The 13,699-nt window shown below is 40.6% G+C and overlaps 1 long non-coding RNA gene across 1 annotated transcript; it reads right to left on the bottom strand.

The window, feature by feature from the left end:
* Window positions 1–290: 290 nt before the first annotated feature.
* On the bottom strand, window positions 291–893 carry LOC123405827. Its single transcript, XR_006611982.1, has 2 exons — window positions 778–893; window positions 291–691 (listed from the first exon to the last, which is right to left on the bottom strand). It is a non-coding gene; the product is annotated as an uncharacterized LOC123405827 (long non-coding RNA).
* Between the last annotated feature and the right edge of the window lie 12,806 nt (window positions 894–13,699).

Genomic DNA, 13,699 nt, shown 5'->3' with positions numbered 1-13,699 from the left:
GAAGCTAAAATATAATATTGTAAATTGTAAAATATTCATCAAGAATGAGTAGGATGCAAAATGTGTTCTAAAGGTGGACTTTTTTCATGCATCGTTGATTGGTAAGAAATTGGAGTTAGTGCGAATAAACTATAGGATTCCTCAGACAACATGATAAAATGACCACCTAAAAATTAGATATTAATTAAACCTTGGATTTAACATAGTTACAGACCTGTTGCGCGCCAGGTCTCATTCCATATCTGGTGAGAGTAAAAGTATACGAAACCAAAATTACGTCCATGGTATGCTGATGTTCAACATGTCTTTATTCCTCCATAATATAAGTATACCATACAGAAAGTTCTTACATGATATGCTGATACTCGGCATGTCTTTATTTCACCATTACATAGTTATTTATTATCCATGCACGATAATATTGTTAGCCAACCGTAGGGGTCCTGGCGACGGCAACGAGAACGAAGACACGGTTGGGATCGAAGTTCAGGTGGACCATCGCATCGACCGGGATGACCTCTACCTGGGCATTGGGCTTGTCCCGAAGGATGATCTCTTTGGCCTTCTCGGCGGACATCCCGACCACCTCCGGCCATGATGTTTTAGCACTGCTAGCCCCGATGCTCCCTTCGGTAGGCTCTGGGTACTTCAGTACACTTCCCTCCATGGAACTCATGTTCTTCAATGAACTCTAGGACCAACATAATTACAACATTAATAATATAATTCCTGAAAAATGGGTTAAAAAAAGAACGATCATGTGTTACACACATTCACCTGAATAATTGTTTAGATGTCCTCGCTATGTAAGAAGATGTTGATGGTATGGCATCTACTTGTGAATCTTATTTATACGAGGCAGTTAACTAATTTGAGAAGTACACCATAGTGTACACACCAAGTAATCATCACATGGTGTGCAGCAACATGACATTATATCATGCTAAATTTTGTCTTGATAAGCATGAGTGACCTGGCTACACATCATTAGATAAAGTGATGCTTATCTATCATAAATAAAGAAATTGGTATCTGATGAAATCTAAATGTACATGTGTATCCATACTTGTCACCATTTACTCTCTTAATAGAAGATGCATGAGATGCCCTTAGTTTTTCTTGGGGACGAGATACAACATGTACTTAATTACCACGGAAGCAAGAAAACAGGTTGACATATAGAAAACGTACATAAAATGTTAGCAAAAAATAAAAGAGAAAATGTACAGAAAATGGCAAGAGAAAACGTGTTAACGCAAGGATTATAAGCTTCATGAATTCACGTCATGGATGGTTCAAGGTGAAAAGATATCACATTTCATACGTATCACTAAAATTAAATTTGTGTTATCTATTTGGGTGCATATCTGTAGATGAACTAATGCTTATTTCTAAAGGAAAAATGTGGTAAGCTGCACCGCCAATGTCATTAAAAAAGTCCATTAATGAGATCAAAAGGCTACAGTCCTCCTCTTTCTTAACCAAGAAAAAATCCCAAGAAGTACAACAACACATCCATACTGAAAAGAAATTTGTGATGGGATGCAAAAAGGAACAAATAACAAACAAACATAGTTTGACAGGGATACTAGTCTAACATAAATAAATGCAAAAAAGATACAAAAATAAAGGAAAATAATGAATCGATGGGTGCATGAGTGTAGGCTTGATCGGATTATAAATTGTAAAAAGAATTCCACAAATCCATATAATTTCCCGTGTGGTAAGACGAGCGCAGTAAAATTGATGCAGAAGTGTTACTTAATTTGTCTTCTACAATCAATAAACACAAGCGGTTGTTCTGACATTATTCAAAAAAATATTAAAAAATTGTAGGGTGCGTCTGATAATTTATTTGACTTTGTACGATGAAGCATCATGATAACTACATTATGAACATCGTGTTAAATTCCGCAATTATATCATCATCATGGTGTACCACATATATAGTCTGGCACGTACCACACTTTAGAAAACACTATTTATTGTGTTTTGATTGGCGAAAGAGAAGAACTTAAGTACATTCCAGCTGAAAGGGAATAAAAAAGGAGGAAATAAATCTCTCACATTTACGAGAAGCTACAATATCATGAACAATGACTATGTGTGATTTTGCTACAAACAGGAAAAGCATAAGAATACCGCATAGTATTTATTCTCGTTGTCCTATGCAACCTAGCCATATGTACTTCAAAAAACGAAGTTTATAAGAAAGAAAAGGAAAAGTTCTTCTTTCAATTCTTTTTATTTATAATATACTCATTTACCCAAATGCAAATAAATTTCAAAAAATCAAATTGCGGTCTATGAGAAATAACGGTCGAAACGTTAGCTCGCTACATTGCGCTATATAGATCTAAATGTTGCTAAACGGCTTAGAGTGATATATACCCCACAAACCTCTATTGTCAAGAATCGCTCAAGAATGTACACATAATAACATTTTCTTCTGCATGCAGAACAAAGAACACATTTTGTTTAGTGGATAGCATGCCAGCATGCGGCAGCATTGGCATGGCATAAGATTTCGGGTTCAAAACCCTGCGGTGGATGATAATTTTCTCTTGTGATTATTTCAGCACCTCCATCAAGATGGAGATGGATGTTGACCTACGAAATGTCTACGGGTAACACCGATGTTTGTATTATAAAATTTGCAACACATGGGTGCGCGTCCCACATCATCAGTCGGAACAGATAGTTCGTGAGGACCCTTTCCAAAGATTACTTGTAAATCATTGATCATATCAAGTATGCGATCACCAGTACGGAGGGCTGGCTTCTTCTGATGATCTGCCTCACCTTTGAAATGCTTTCCTTTCTTTCGACATTGATAGTTGGTCGGAAGAAATCTACGATGCCCTAGGTACACATTCTTTCGGTAATTGTCCAAATATATACTGTAAGTGTCATCTAAACAGTGTGTGCATGCGTGATATCCCTTGTTTGTCTGTCCTGAAAGGTTACTGAGAGCAGGAAAATCGTTGATGGTTACAAACAACAAAGCATGTAGGTCAAATTCGTCATGTTTGTTCTCATCCCACACATGTACACCTCTTCCAGTCCATAGCTGTAAAAGTTCATCAACTAATGACCTTAGGTACAGATCAATGTCATTGCCGGGTTGCTTAGGGTCTTGGATGAGCACTGGCATCATAATGAACTTTCACTTCATGCACAACCAAGAAGGAAGGTTATACATACATAGAGTCAGAGGCCATGTGCTATGCTTGCTGCTCTTCTCCCAAAAGGATTAACGCCATCTTCACTTAAACCAAACCATGCGTTCCTTGGGTCACTTGTAAAGTCCCTCCACTTTCTCTCGATCTTTCTCCACTGCGACCGGTCAGCGGGTGCTCTCAACTTCCCGTATTTCTTACGGTATTTTATGTGCCATTGCATCAACTCGGCATGCTTTTTGTTTCTGAACAGACGTTTCAACCGTGGTATTATAGGAGCAGACCACATCACCTTGGTAGGAACCCTCTTCCCGAGCGCTGGCCCTCAACATAACCAGGGTCATCTCTTCTGATCTTATACCGTAATGCACCGCATACGGGGCATGCGTTCAAATTTTTGTATGCACTGCGGTAGAGGATGCATTCATTAGGGCATGCATTCTCTCTGTGCATCAACAATGACCCGGCGAAGATCATGATTGGGAACATGTCTGGTTCCTCTTGATCTTCAGCTTCCCCGATTGCAACATCACCTTATTCAGGGATGGGTAGTTGTCATCATCATCTTCTTCTTCTTTGTCTTTCATCATAACCCCTCTTTCTTCGTGCTTGGTCCAAATATTACAATGTGGCATAAAACCCTTCTCAAGCAGGTGGAAGTGGAGGGTTTTAGAGTTGGAGAAAGCCTTCGTATTCCCACAGACCATACATGGACAATGCATAAAATCATTCTTCTTGTTTGCCTCGGTCGCTTCGAGAAACTTATGCAGACCCTTATTATACTCGGAGGTGCGTCGGCCACCGTACATCCATTGCCGGTTCATCTGCGTGCGTTATATAATAAAAGTGTATTAAAAACCATTACAACATATCATGAATAGAGAAGTGACCCAATTAATAGAAATTTATCATCACATTAAAGCCAAAGTACAGTAGTGACCAAAATAAATACATTACCTTCATACATAGTTCTCATTATTGAACAAAACATAGCTCTCTAGAGCATCTAATTAAAACATACATTGAAACTACAAAATTTAAATGCAACAACAAATGCGACCATAACCGCAACTAAGGTACCAATTGATCCAACGACATAATGATACCAGGCCTCAGTATGAATGGCATATTTTCTAATCATTCTAATCTTCAAGCGCATTGCATCCATCTTGATCTTGTGATCGTCGACGACATCGACAACATTCAATTCCAATTTCATCTTCTCCTCTTCAGCTCTTTGTAATTTTTCTTTCAAGTAATTGTTTTCTTTTTCAACAAAATTTAACTTCTCGACAAGAATTTCTATGTTGGTTGGAATTTCCAGTTCACATACCTCCTAGATTAAAAAAAATCTATGTCACGTTGGTCGGCATAATTGTCATAAACACTAAATAAAATAAATAGTTATAAAAGATAATATATACCACATCCGAATCATAGACAGGACGAGGGCCGATGGAGGCGAATACCAAAAACCATCGCACTATATAATAACAACCAATAATAAAAGTAAGAAAATTACACAAGTATCTATCTAAATCATACAAGTAAGAACTATTTTCTTTTAGAAAGAAGATAAGAAGAAGAGGGTAACCACGGTGGTGCTGGCACCGAGATAGGTGCGGGCGATCGACGACGGTGAGGACGGGGACGGGACAGGAAGGACCGTCAAACCTAGAAAAATCTTGAGGAAAATGGAGCTTGGACAAGGAGCTTCGAGAGGAGAAATCTTAAGTGTGGCTCCGAACACCTCATATGCATAGCAGGTGAGATAGAGCAGCACAAAGTTCTCCCACGGCCCGCCAAAAAAACAGAGCAGTGCACTGCTCTGCTCGCGAGCAGGGGGTATATATAGGCCAACCATTGATCCCGGTTTGTGGCTGAAACCGGGACTAATGGACACCATTTGATCCCGGTTCCAGCCACAAACCGGGACCAATGGTTGTGGGATAGGAGCAAGGCCCATTGGGACCAAAGGGGTCAGATGAACCGGGACGAATGACGACCCACGAGGCCCGACCGGCGCCCTGGCCTCCCGAACCGGGACCCATCGGTCCCGGTTCGTGAGTGAACCGGAATTGATGGGATTTCAGGCCTGGACCAAAGCCCCGTTTTCTACTAATGTATGTCTTTGTACAAAACAATTCTGCCTTAAATACGATTGCTAAATCACAATGAGTATGTACGTGGTTTTCTTTTTGTAAATCACCAGCAAAAGGGCCCGTGCGTTGCAACGGGAGAAAAAAAATCACACGCTTTTAATCTTTTTATAATCATTTTGATTTATGATTTATTAAAATAATGATGGAACGCGGGTTGAATAACAAAAATTACAGGTTTTTTTTATAAAAATAACATGATGGGTTTTCCGACGGAAGCAATAGCCTCTTTATTATTAGGTATAGATGTAGGCGACTCCGGTCGGAATGGTGATGACGTGGCTGAAGGGGGGCCTAGGAAGCTCATGTAGGGGAGCAGCTATTTAGATATAGAAGCTAAGATATAATATTGTAAATTGTAAAATATTCATTAAAAATGAGTAGGTCGCACAATGTGTTTTAAAGGTGGATTTTTTTTCATGCATGGTTGAATGGTAAGAAATTGGATTTAGTGCGAATCAACTATTTAATTTTACAAGATTCCTGGGAAACATGATAAAATGACCATCTAAAAATTAGCTATTAATTAAACCTTATATTAAACACAGTAACTCACATGTTGGGCGCCAGATCTCATTCCATGTCTTGTAAGAGTAAAACTACGTACATGAAACCAAAATTGCATGCATGGTATGCTGATGTTCAACATGTCTTTATTCCTCCATAATATAAGTTCTTCCATGATATGCTGATACTCAACATCTCTTTATTTCACCATTACATAGTTATTTATTATCCATGCACGATAATCTTTTTAGCCAACCATAGGGGTCCTAGCGACGGCAACGAGAATGCGGACACGGTTGGGAGATTTAAGTCCAGGGTGACCATCACATCGACTGGGATGACCTCTATCTGGGCATTGGGCTTGTTCCGGAGAATGATCTCTTTGGCCTTCTCGGCTGACGTTCCGACCACCTCCGGCCATGATGTTTTAGCACTGCTGTCTCCGATGCTCCCTTCTGTAGGCTCCGGGTGCTTCAGTGCAATTCCCTCCATGGAACTCATGTTCTCCAATCAACTCTAGGACCAACATAAATACAACATTAATAATATAATCCCTAAAAAATGGGTTAACGAAAGATCGACCATATGTTACACACATTCACCTGAAGAATTGTTAAATGTCCTCGTTGTTTAAGAAGATGTTGATGGCATAGAATCTACTTGTGAATCTTAATTATACTAGGCAGTTAACGAACTTGAGAAATACACGATAGTGTACACACGAAGTAATCATCACATGGTGTGCAGCAACTTGACATTATATCATGCTAAAATTTGTCTTGATAAGCATGATTGACGTGGCTACACATCACTAGCTAGATAAAGTAATGATTATCTATCATAAACAAAGAAATAGGTAACTGATGAAAACCTAAATGTACATGTGCATCCATGCTTGTCACCATTTACTCTCTTAACAGAAGATGCATGAGATGCCCTTAGTTTTTCTTGGGGACGAGACACCACATGTACTTAATTACCACGAAATCAACAAAACAGGTCGACATATAGAAAACGTACAGAAAATATTAGCAAAAAAATAAAAGAGAAAATGTACAGAAAATGGCAAGAGAAAACGTGTTAAGGCAAGGATTATAAGCTTCAGGAATTCACGTCATGGATGGTTCAAGGTGAAAAGATATCACATTTCATATATATCATTAAAAATAATTTTGTGTTATCTATTTGGGTGCATATCAGTAGATAAACTGATGCTAATTCGTAAAGGAAAAATGTGGTAAGCCGCACCACCAATAGCATTGAAAAAGTCCATTAATGAGATAAAATGGCTACAATAGCTCCTCTTTCTTAACCGAGAAAAAAATCCCAAGAAGTACAACAACACATCCATACTGAAAAGAAATGTTTGATGAGAAGCAAAAAGCAACAAATAAGAAACAAATATAATTTGACAGAGATACTAGTCTAACATAAATAAATGCAAAAAAGATACAAAAAATAAATGAAAAATAATGAATCGATTGGTGCATGAGTGTAGGCTTGATCCGATTATAAATTGTAAAAAATTGTCCACAAATCCATATAATTTCCCGTGTGGTAAGACAGAGCGCAGTAAAATTGATGCATAAATGTTACTTAGTTTGTCTTATAAAATCAATAGTCACAATCAGTTGTTGTGACATAATTCAAAAAAATATTAAACAAATTGTGTAGCGTGCGTCTGATAATATATTTGACTTTGTAAGATGAAGCACCCTGATAACTACATTATGAACATCGTGTTAAATTCCGCTATTACACCATCCTCATGGTGTACCACATAGTCTGGCACATACCACACTTTAGAAAACACTATTCATTGTGTTTCGATTGGCGAAGGAGAAGAACTTAAGTAGATTCCAGGTGAAAGGGAATAAAATAGGAGGAAATAAATCTCTCACATTTACGAGAAACTACAATATCATGAACAAGGACTATGTATGATTTTGATACAAACAGGAAAAACATAAGAATACTTCATACTATTTATTCTCGCTTGTCCTATGCAACCTAGCCATATGTACTGCAAAGAACAAAGTTTATAAGAAAGAAAAAGAAAAAAATTCTTCTTTGAGTTGTTTTTATTTATAATATACTTATTTAACCAAATGCAAATAAAATTCAAAGAAGTAAATAGTGTTCTATGAGAAATAACGGCTGAATAACCATTAGCTCGCTACATTGCGCTACATAGATCTAAATGTTGCTAAACGGCATAGAGTGATGCCCCACAAACCTCTGTTGTTAAGAATCGAGCAAGAATGCACATATATAACACTAGTGGGGACAGGGCTATAGCCCCGGCCCGTAAGGGGCTTTAGTCTCGGTTCACCAACCGGGACTAAAGGGGCGGGACTAAAGGTCTAACCTTTTCGTCCCAGCCCTCTTACACGCCGGGACTAAAGGTGCTCCACGTGGGCGCCTCGTAGCGCCTCAGGGGCAGGCCCTTTAGTCCCGGATCGTTACACGGACCGGGACTAAAGATTTTCAGATTTTGCTGGTTTTTGGGTTTTTTTTTGAATGAAATTATTTTTGGGGTTTTAGGGTTTTAGGGTTTAGGTGTTCGGGAGATTAACGTGATGCCTCGTTTGGTGTTCGGGAATTAGTTTTCATATAATTTAAAATAGAAATAATTATGCATATATATATATATATAAGATTAACTTATCTTACAAGCGATCATATATATACAATTATATGGAGATGTGAATTATCGGGACTAGAGCCCGTCTATTCGATTACATGGACGAACATCAGTAATGACCCTTAGCTACATTAAATCGTCCTTTGTCTTCTATAGCTAACGTCCTCAGAAATCCCGCAAGCTCCTCTTCAACAGCAATCGCACGTTGCTCTGGTAGGACCTTCGTCCTCATGGCCGTGTGCTATATAAGAAGAAAAGATGAATATGAATATCAATCATGATAACAAAGAATGACGGGTGAAAATAGAGGTGTGGATGTTCATTGCTTACGTCGAATCTGTGATCCTTGAACTCAGAGGTAAACGTGTGAATGGTCTCGCAAACATAGTATCCGCATAGATGCGTTCCCCGTGGCTGCTGGTCGCACTTTACGAGAATAGAATATATATAATCAAAATAATAATCTAGCATCATAAATGTATTGAAAATTAATAGAAGTATATCATACTACTACTTACCTGAGCCGCTCTAAAGGTTAGCTTCTCAGGAAAGTTACCGGAAGTCACGCACTTGAACCGATTTCAAACCCTGCCCGACAAGGATAATGATTTGCTAAGTTCTTCATTAATTGATATATCAGAAAATCATCGAAAGAGACCGATAGAGCGCAAGAATGATTAAAATTACCCTTGGAGCATGTCCTGCAGGCTTTGGAACTGTTCCAAGGGTCTCGATAATGGGTCGAAGGCATCAACTCTTCCCTTATCAATTTGAATGTCCAACAGAATCCAATGGAAGCTCCACATGTATATATATATATATATACATATATATATATGTGTGTGTGTGTGTTTGTGTCAGTAACTTATCAATTACACTTATAAGTGAATGGATACAACAGAGTAAAGACCCTCACCTGAAGTTGTATGGAAACAGTATGTGGTCACAGAAATTATGATCTCTTAGAAACCTTAGAAGGTTTTCCTCCGTCTCCTTGGGATAATTAGTTAGCGCCGCTATATGTATTTTATCTGGATCAATAAACCCAATATTTAGGATGCTCTTACTTTTACACTCCAGAATCTTCATTCTGCATAATAGAGTACAAGTTATATATAGATAATGAATTGAAATAACTAACAAGTTATATGTAGACAACGAATTGAAAAACTTACAGACAATAGCAACTCATAAGCGATTTGTCGAGGGCGTCGCCATTGTACATCTGGAAGAGTTCATCAAAGTCGATATGGATTTCTTCAAAGCGGCCGTAGTACTCCCGTGGGACACTCAGCACGATCATCGTTCTCCCATTCTTTGATTCACTTAAGTACCATTTATGCAAGTAACGCATATTTGTTGGGAGATCATCTTTGCCGACCAAAGGTTCTCCCATGACAAACTGTGGCTTAGGGGCTACCACAGCCTAGGGTATCCTGTCGTCTTGGGAAGCCAGCAAATCTTCAACCGAGATACCACATTCATCCGCCAACTCCTTTTCTTTTTCAAAAGCTTGCCCCTGCACCGGAGGGGGAACATTCTCGTTAACACCTTGAGGGGTGGGATCGACTGTTTGGCCTGTTGTCCAAGCTGAGGAACGTCTGATTTTTTCTTGCTTGTAGTTGAACTTGATTTGCTCCCACTTGCACTTGCACGTAACCTGCTCTTTTTCACTTCCTTCTGCAATGTGCGTGTATAGTCATCAGGCTTATAGTGTAAGTCATACTGTGATGGAGTGGTTATGAAGTCTTTTGCCCATGCTATGTTCTTCTCGGTGTATTCCGGGCGGGGCTCGGGTTCCTTCCTTTTCATCTGCGCATCATGTTGTTCCTTTGCTATCCTGGCGTTTTCCTCGGGGGTACAATCATAAGGTCTGATAGGAAGATTAGCATGAGGTACCTTTGGGAGGGGCGACAGTTTGCGCTTTGGGGAGCTCCGTCCCTTAGAAATCATCGACGAAGCGTTCTTGCTCGCACGCTTCCGCTTAGTATCATGTGCGGGCGGCGGCGGAGACGGACGACCCAAGTCCGGCGGCGGTGATCGAGATGGACTCGTGTTGTGCTGGCCGACGTCATGTGGAGGGCTTGGAGGTAATGGAGGTGTAGGTGACCTGCGACGACTCGGAGGCGGTGTTGTCCTTGGGGCCGAGCCTGGAAGCTTGATGTAGTTCTTGTCCCATAGGATGACTCCACCCAGTACTTCTCCGAGTGTCCTCTCATCTTCGGGTCCATGTATGTCGAGCTCCATATCATTAAACCCCGTCATGATTTCATCCACCCCGACTTTAGCAAAGCCAGCTGGAATCTCACGGCCATGCCAGCGTGCATCAGGGCCAGAAGATAAAGCTTGTCCGACGGCCACCTTCATGGATATGTTCTTGAATTTCTGATGGAGTTCGCATGATGTTGACTCCTTGATTCCATCCACGGGGTAGCCGGGACCGCCCTCTATCATTCTTCGTTCATCGTTGGGCGGGGCCTCAGATTCAGCCACGTTGCTTTTCCGCTTAGATGGGGCGCCGGTAATATCAACTACGGGATCTTCCTGGCGCGGTACTCCTCTAAGCTCATCAATCTGCTTCTCTTGCTCGTTAATCCTGGCAAGCAACTGGTTGAACTTGTCATTCTCCCCATCCTGCTGCCGCTTCTTTGCTCTCTCTCGGTTTTTGTAAGTGTCTTGGTCTCTGGCAAACCCAAGCCACCACGGGTAAGAAGGACCGAAACCTCGCGTTCGTCCTCCATGTTCGTCATTGCCGAGGACTAGTGTGAGCAAATCTTTATCTCTATCTGCAGTGAACTTTCTTTGTCCCTCCTTAATTTCTTTCACTATCATTTTCCAATTCTCCCTGGGTATCCTAAGATTGTCATTGCAGATGAGGTCCCCTGTTGTTTCGTCGTACGACCCACCATGCGCAAGGAACCAATTTCTTGCTCTCAATTCCCACTCATCACGAAGTGGTTCAGGTACGACGCATTTATCTATCAGATCTTGCTCTTTCTTATCCCACTTTGGGATGGCAGTCTCATAGCCCCCTGGCCCCAGCTTGTGGTGATATTTCTTCTTGTCGGCATTTATCTTGTTCTTTTCTGATAATGCCTCGGCATCTTCTGACTCCTTGTACTCTTGAAATGCCTTCCAGTGATTCGCTTGCTTGGCTAGATACCCCTCGAATACTGGCACTTTCTTTGTCTTCAGATAGTTTTTCCATAGCATCTTCTTCCATCTACGGAACAGTTCGACCATCTTCTTTAGAGTCCACTGCTTGACTTTGGCCCTCAGTTTGTCTGCGGCGTCTTCATTCTCACATTCTGGCAGGTTGGAATGTGACATGAGGTCATTCCAAAGATTATCTTTGTACCTTTCGGCGACATAGTCACTATCGGCTGCCCCTTTGCGCTTGTTCCACTCCCGAACACTGATCGGGACGTGATCCCTAACGAGAACTCCGCATTGCTTCTTGAATGTGTCAGCAACATTCTTAGGAAGCTTGGGTTCGCCCGTAGGAAATATCACCTCAAATGTGTAATGCGTCCGTGCATCCAACTTTCTAGTCGGGCCTCGTTTCGTAGTTTTTCTCGATGTGGAGGCCTAAGAGGGAGAAACATTCGTCAAATGAATGTATATGTATACAATATAGAGCTATCTCCAATATTTTTCACATATTACAAGTGATTGTCGAACTTCATATGTATACCTCGCCGGACTTCTCCTCTTCACCGGCTTCTCCATCAGTGGAGCTATCACCTTCTCCGTCGTTGGACCTATCTCCTGCCCCATCGACTTCATCTTCATATCGCTCGACCTCCATTCCAACGTCCTCGTTTAGATATGACGACGAATATTCAGCTGGTTCAACGTCGGGGCCGTCTTTGATTATATCTTCCAGAAGTTCTTCCTCTTCGAGGTTCTTGATATGTGGATCCATAGTTCTGCAAAAAAGGGATTCTCTTAACCTTTGTACCAAAAAAGAATTATTCTATCAGGAACTCCGTTCCAAAACAACTTAAGTCCCGGGTTGTGGCTCCACCCGGGACTCCTAGATTTCTGCATAGTATTCAAAGTAGGAGTACTTTTCCAATTTGAGCATTGTGGATCCATAGTATTAAGCAAAACCAAATCGTAAAATAAAGTAGTATTCAAATTAGCATGCATTCAATTATAAGCTAATACATCATCACTTTTGTCCGTACATCGTCGAATATTATCACTAATACTCCTCGAATACTATCATACATATAGCATCACTAATACATCTAGAACCGTAGCGCCCGACGGGTATCGGCGCTGGCGGTGGACACCCAAAGAGAAGGAACCATCACAGGATCATAGCTCCAGTGAGATCCCCGAAGAACCTGCCAGGTATGCTCGAACCTGCCCTCCAACGCAACCATGTAGCGATGGACGTGCTCATCCTCCTCGCTGACACGGTGACGTACCACCTCCGCGGTGTCCGGAAGCCTCGGCACCCTCACTGGCCCACGCGACCGCCACCAAACAAGGATCGGGTCAACGACGGGCTGGCTCCTCACCAACCTACGCCCCCCGGAAGGTAGCACCTTCCAATACCAGCCGGGCGGAGCCCTGTCCCGGACAGGGCCCCTCTGATCAAGCACGTGTCCTCCGCCGAGTCGACGACGAGGATGCGGGATAGGCATCGTAAAATTAACTAAAAAAATAAACTAGTTCTATTAATTTTCTTGCTAAAAATAAACTATTAACACTTAAGCATATACAATAGCAAAATTAAACTATTAACACTTATTTTCATTTTTCTTCTCCTCCTCTTCTTTTCTTCTCTTCTCCTCCTCTTCTTTTCTTCTCTTCTCCTTCTCTTCTTTTCTACTTTTCTTATACACTATACACTATATACACTATAGCAAAATTCCTCCTCTCCTTATACACTATACAATATACATTTTTTCTTCTTTTCTTCTCCTCCTCTTCTTATTTTTATTTTTCCTAATCTTATTTTTTTATTTTTGTTCATATTTCTTCTTCTTGTAACCCTAACCTAATTCTAAATATTACTAACCCTAATAATCTAGCACAAACCTAATAACAATAGGAATTAAATGACAAAAAATCTTTTGTTTTTCTTCTTTTCTTCTCCTTTTTCTTCCTTTCTTCTCCTTTTTCTTCTTCTCTTCTCATTTTTCTTCTTCTCTTCTCCTTTTTCTTCTTTTCTTCTATACTGGCCGGAGTGTTGGGGA

This window comes from Hordeum vulgare, chromosome 1H, assembly GCF_904849725.1.
Source record: "Hordeum vulgare subsp. vulgare chromosome 1H, MorexV3_pseudomolecules_assembly, whole genome shotgun sequence".
NCBI classification, from domain to species: domain Eukaryota; kingdom Viridiplantae; phylum Streptophyta; class Magnoliopsida; order Poales; family Poaceae; genus Hordeum; species Hordeum vulgare.
This window is presented reverse-complemented; position numbering and strand designations above follow the sequence as displayed.